The 6,587-nt window shown below is 44.8% G+C and overlaps 1 non-coding gene across 1 annotated transcript; it reads left to right on the forward strand.

Annotated features, from left to right (window-relative positions):
- Positions 1 to 4,152: 4,152 nt before the first annotated feature.
- On the forward strand, positions 4,153 to 4,234 carry TRNAS-UGA (transfer RNA serine (anticodon UGA)). Its single transcript has one exon. It is a non-coding gene; the product is annotated as a tRNA-Ser (tRNA).
- Positions 4,235 to 6,587: the final 2,353 nt, after the last annotated feature.

Raw genomic sequence — 6,587 nt, forward strand, 5'->3', positions numbered from 1 at the left:
GTACGTTCAGCTGTTTGGGGACAAAGTTGACACAATGTCTAATTTGGGTGCTGGTCAGGTTCTATGTGGGCAGTGTGGACACCAGGGCTGGCTTTGGCATGTGATCTATGCCTGTAATTTAGGGGGTTTTATCTATACCTTTAATGCAGAGTTTATATATAATTTCCAATTGATTTATACCTGCAAAGCTGGGTTTTGGGTAATTCTGTTTGTCTGTATTGGCTATATTTCCATACCTTATTTATGTTTACCTGCAAATATAGGATTTGTATGTCTTATTCAGTTGATCTATACCTGGAGTGCTGTTTCCATGTATTGTTTATTTGATCTATACCTTCAGTGCTGAGTTTACATGTGATTTACAGTTGATATATACCTGCAATGCTGGGTTTGTGTGTTCTGTTGGTTTATACCTGCAATGCTATGTTTCCATACATTATTTATGTATACCTGCAAATACAAGGTATTTCCATGTGTTGTTTATTTGATCTATACTTGAACTACAGGGTGTAAGTAAGAGTGGTATGGTTAAGTGAATGAGGGGACAAAGGGACTCTGGGGATGATTACAGCGGAGAGGACGTCTCAATGTCACGGTGCAGGACTGACTCTCATGGTCTTCCCCTGATCTGCAGTCAGTGTGGCAAATATTTTTTTTATTTGGTGTGGTAGCGGAGGGAGTGATTGCATGCAAGGGAGCGTTGAGCGGGGCCCAAGGAAATGCTTGGGTAGGGTCCAATTTTTTCACTATAAAATATATTGGCAGCAGGGTCTAATATTTATATATATTGGCTGCAGGGGCAAATATTTATATATATATATTGGCAGCAGGGACAAATACTATATATATATATCGGCAGCAGGGTCTAATATTAATATATATCGGCAGCAGGGGCTAATATTAATATATATCGGCAGCAGGGTCTAGTATTTATATATATATCGGCAGTAGGGGCTAATATTAATATATATTGGCTGCAGGGACTAATAATATATATTGGCAGTAGGGGCTAATATTCATAGATATATTGGCAGCAGGCTCAAATATTAATATATATCGAAAGCAGGGTGTAATATTTCTATATATTGTCAGCAGGGGCTAATATTAAAGAATGAAAAATAACTGCCGGTTTAGCAGTTATTTTGAAATCATATTTCAATCACGGTCTTAACTTCAAAGAGATAAGTACATATTATGTAGTTAAAAATGCACGTCTAACGTGTGTGTGTATATGTATATATATATATATATATATATAGTGTATATGTACCGTTTTATAATTGGCCCCCCATGTGCCCCCCCTAAATATGAAAGCTGGAGACGCCACTGTGCTTTGGCCAATTCATATAACCAAAACCTCTCATTTATATTATGTTTATATATTTGTTGCCAACTTTATTAGGGTAAGAAGCGCAGACAGTTTTTGTTTTTTGTATTTCATGCTGAGCGCCAGAATATGACATCATAGTCCGGCACTCATCAGTGAAGCAGCACGCTCTGTAGCAGAGCAGCGAGACAGAGCCCTTGCGCTCCCACTGCAGGACTTCAGCATGCTAAGTGAACTGCAAAGGGGGAAGAAAGATAGTGAAAAGGGAGAGATTGTGTGTGTAATCTGGGTGCTGGTCAAGTTCTATGTGGACCCCGGGGCTCGCCTTTGGGGTGTGCAACCTGTGATCTATGTCTGTAATTTAGTTTTTGTTTTTTTAATGCCGAGTTTATATGTGAATTCCAGTTGATTTATACCTGCAAAGCTGGGTTTGTTTGTTATTCTGTTCATCTGTATCTGCTATCCTATGTTTCCAGGATTTGTATGTCTGATTCTGTTTTTTTGATCTATACCGTCAATGCCGAGTTAACATGTGATTTTCAGTTGATCTATACCAGCAAAACTGGGTTTGTGTGTTATTCTTTTGATCTATACCTGCAATGCCAGTTTCCATACATTATTGATGTATACCTGCAAATATAGGGTTTGTATTAGTGATGGGAAGTGTGGATCAGTAAAGTGAATCGGTTCATTTCGAGTCATTGAAGTTACTACTTCCCAGTCCCTCCCTACAGTCACACTGCTGATTGGCCCCGCCCATTTCCTTATAGCATCCACACTGCTCAGCAACTCATCTAACACTAAGTATAACATTAATATTTGGGCTGCTGAAAGTTAGGGGAGGTGGGGGTTAATTTAGGGACAGTTATGGTTAATGGGATGTTTAGGGTTAATTTAGGGACAGTTATGGTTAATGGGGTCTTTAGGGTTAATTTAGGGGCAGTTATGTTTAATGGGGTCTTTAGGGTTAATTTGCGAGCAGTTGTGGTTGATGGGGTCTTTAGGGTTAATTTAGGAGCAGTTATGATTGATGGGGTCTTTAGGGTTAATTTAGGGGCACTTATGGTTGATGGGGTCTTTAGGGTTAATTTAGGGGCACTTATGGTTAATGGGGTCTATAGGGTTAATTTAGGGATAGTTATGGTTAATGGGGTGCTGCCATTACTCACACTGAGGAAGATACCCTGATACAGGAAGCACACTCTGAAACTCCCCACTTGAAAATCCTATTGAACGAAGCACATGAGGCAGGAAGGTTGAATCTAAAGGTAATGGAAAACCCATCATTTTATGCATTTTATATCAGCTGGAAATACAATCCCTGAAACCCCGCTTGAGACAGCTGGTTAATAGGGAAAGGTGTACATTGGTGCATCATCAAATAAAATCACTGTAAAGCAGTCGTGGCCGAGCGGTTAAGGCGATGGACTAGACATCCATTGGGGTCTCCCCGCGCAGGTTCGAATCCTGCCGACTAAGGTCTATTTTATATTATCTGGAAATAAAATCCCTGAAACCCCGCTTCAGACAGATGGTGCATCGTCAACTCGCATCGTCAACTCGCATCGTCATAAAGTAGTCGTGGCCGAGTGGTTAAGGCGATGGACTAGAAATCCATTGGGGTCTCCCCGTGCAGGTTCGAATCCCGCCCTTTACGATGCATTTTATTCAGCAGAGAACAGTTCATAAACATACCACACTCTCAACGCATAAAAAGGATCGTTATTGGCTATCCCAACTCAGGTATAATCAATCACATTAATCATAAATAAACTGCCATTACTCACACTGCGGAAGATACCCTGATACAGGAAGCACACTCTGAAACTCCCCACTTGAAAATCCTATTGAACTAAGCACTTGAGGCAGGAAGGTTGAATCTAAAGGTGATGGAAAACCCATCATTTTATATTAGCTGGAAATACAGTTCCTGAAACCCCGCTTGAGACAGCTGGTGAATAGGGAAAGGTGTACATTAGTGCATCATCAACAGAAATCGCCGTAAAGTAGTCGTAGCCGAGCGGTTAAAGCGATGGACTAGAAATCCATCGGGATCTCCCCGCGCGGGATCAAATTCTGCCGACTACGATGTATTTTATATTATCTGGAAAAAAAATCCCTGAAACACTGCTTCAGACAGATGGTTAATAGGGAAAGGTATACATTGGTGCATCATCAACTCGCATCAACTCGCATCATCAACTCGCATCGTCGTAAAGTAGTCGTGGCCGAGTGGTTAAGGCGATGGACTAGAAATCCGTTGGGGTCTCCCTGCGCAGGTTCGAATCCTGCCGACTGCGAAGCATTTTATTCACCAGAGAACAGTTCATAAACATACCACGCACTCAACGCATATAAGGATCGTTATTGGCAATCCCAACTCAGGTATAATCAATCACATTAATCATAAATAAACTGCCATTACTCACTCTGAGGCAGACACCCTGGCACAGGAAGCACACTCTGAAACTCCCCACTTGAAGAGCCTGTTGAACGAACCACTTGAGACAGGAAGATTGAATCAATTCTCTTTAGATTTTTCATTACATAAGTTATGGTGGGTAAAGGTGATGTAAAACCCTTCCACTTAAATTGGATATAGAGGCAAAGGTGATAATTGTTACCGTATTTGCAAGTGCCTACCCAGAATTCCTTGTGGTTGTGGAAGCACCATGAGATTTCTGAGGGAAAAACAAGCTTTCTGGCGTGTCTGTAGATGAGTGGTTAATAATACTTCTACTACCCCTTTAGATCTTCCAAACATTCCCTTGTTATATTAGCTAGAAATACAATCCCTGAAATCAATCAACCTATCACGTCGTAAGGTAGTCGTGGCCGAGTGGTTAAGGTGGTGGGCTTGAAATCCGTTGGGGTCTCCCTGCGCAGGTTCGGATCCTGTCGACTACGATTCCTTTTATTCCCCATAGAACAGTTGATAAACATACCACACACTCAACGCATAAAAAGGACCGTTATTGGTGATCCCAACTCAGGTATAATAAATCACATTAATCATGAATAAACTGCCATTAGGCTAGGTTTCCATTTGGTTTTTTTTGCTAAAAACGCCTATAAAAACGCCAATAGCGCCACCTGGCGTTTTTTTGTGAAAAACGGCTGCAGCCAGATGTTAGCTGTAATTCAATAGGAAATCGCAAAATGCCATTTCCACTTGGCGTTTTTCTGTTTGGCGTTTTTTCAGTCCTCTTTGGCGTTTTTCTGCTTTTTTGGGCTCTGTGGCAGTTTTTCAAAATCGCAGCATGTTCACACTCTGGCGTTTTTTGCAAAAAATCTTGGCGTTTTTCCTCCAATAGAAGTCTATGGGAGAGAAAAAACGCCATGAAAAAGCCATGTGGGTTTATTGCCTTGGCGTTTTTTATGGCGTTTTTTCCACAGTTACAATGCAGAGGATGGACCCAGTATCTGTGTGTCCTACGAGAAATAGGCGGAAAACAAATAGTTTCACACAAAACAAAGTCCTGGACTGGTTCATATTGAATTTTACACCATTTGGAACAAACATGCCATTACAAACATACCCAAGGCATCAACTGGATCCTGCGTGCCAAAAGCAACAGCAAACAATTTGCACCATCATTTGGGGCCAATCTTCCCAGAGGAGCAGACATTCGGAATAAAGCATGCCTTACAAACCACAGAAAAGAGACAAAAGGGTCTACCAAGTAAATGACATCAGGAGAGGGCAGATACTTGCCATTTATCCTAATCCCTTTTAGCTGGGTGAAACTTCTAACTTGTAAAGGCTGGAAAAACTGCCTAAGGTCAAAAAAAGCAATTTCATCTTAAGAAATGGTCCTTTACTCACATCTCCTGGTTCGGGAGGGTAGGAGTCCTTAAGATGAATATCCTCCCGCGCCTCCTATATCTCCTCCAGACCCTTCCTGTTTATCTGCCGCAATCGTGCCTTAAGAAGTGGACTAGGACTTTCACGGGCTACGTTTGGTCCAATCGCTCCCCTAGGTTGGCCTTCACTTACCTGACTGGTCCTAAGGAACAGGCCGGTCTGGGCCTCCCGGACATCGAGGGCTATTGGGTCGCTTCCCACCTTCGGAGGGTGGCGGAGTGGACGTCTTGCACCCGCAAACAATGGGTGCACATTGAAAACTCCCTTTTCCCCTTGGAGATCGCTGCCGTCCCATGGCTGCCCCGTCGCCATGGCCGGCCCGCTGTCCCTAATCACCCGACCGTTACCCCGACGCTCCGTGTCCTTTGGAGGGCCCTCGCTAAGTATCCCCTCGCGACTTGTCCTGGCCCCTTGTCCCCAGTTTCCTCTAATCCCGACTTTCCTCCGGGCCTTTGCCAGGCGGACATACGGTTTCTCCTGCCGGCACGGGAGCGGGTACTTCGTGTTTCGCACCTCTTTACCGGGGACTCGGTCCGCCCCATCTCGGACTTTATACCTGATGCCCCGGTCCCCTTTAGGGCCACTTTCCTCTATCACCAAATTAGGCACTTTCTGTCCTCCCTGTCCCCTCCCTCCGACTTGACTAGACCACTGACGCCGTTTGAGCTGCTCTGTTCGGACCCCTCTAGGCATTCCCACCTACTCTCTACGCTATACAAACTCCTACTGGCTCACCGTACCCCTAGGAAGCCGTACTTTCTCAGCTTGTGGGAAAGGGATCTGAACCTGTCGTTTGAACCCGTGGACTGGGATAGGATGATATTACTCGCCCTTAGAGGGGTCACTAGTAGTAGGTTGCAGGAGTCGGCATATAAGCTCCTCACCAGGTGGTATCGGGTACCCGCTGAGCTCCATCGCTTCCTTCCACAGGTTTCCCCCCTGTGTTGGAGGTGTGGATCTGCTGAGGGGTCCTACATGCACTTATGGTGGTCTTGCCCCCTGGTGCAACCCCTGTGGGCGGCTGTGGCCGCGGTGATACGGGCTGTTGATGACCCTTCCTTCCAGGCCTCCCCGGAGGCAATGCTTCTACACCACGGCTCCTCTAGCCTGGGCTCCTACAAGAGGTCGCTCACGATTCACTTCATTACCGCCGCCAGGGCTACCATCCCCTGTTTTTGGCGTCGGGCTGTGCCCCCGCCTGTCTCGGTGTGGCTGAGGAAGGTTAATTTCATATGCCAGATGGAGGATCTGGTCATGACCTCCAGGGGCTTCGGGTATAGAAATGGTTTGAAGTGGTTGCCGTGGCGGGAGTTCTTGGCCTCCCCCTCCTTTCAGACCGTCCTGGGTAGTTTTGTTGCAGCCCCCCCTGCTCTAGATTGAGATTGCCTGTGGTTT

Source organism: Spea bombifrons, chromosome 2, assembly GCF_027358695.1.
Source record: "Spea bombifrons isolate aSpeBom1 chromosome 2, aSpeBom1.2.pri, whole genome shotgun sequence".
Lineage (NCBI taxonomy): Eukaryota > Metazoa > Chordata > Amphibia > Anura > Pelobatidae > Spea > Spea bombifrons.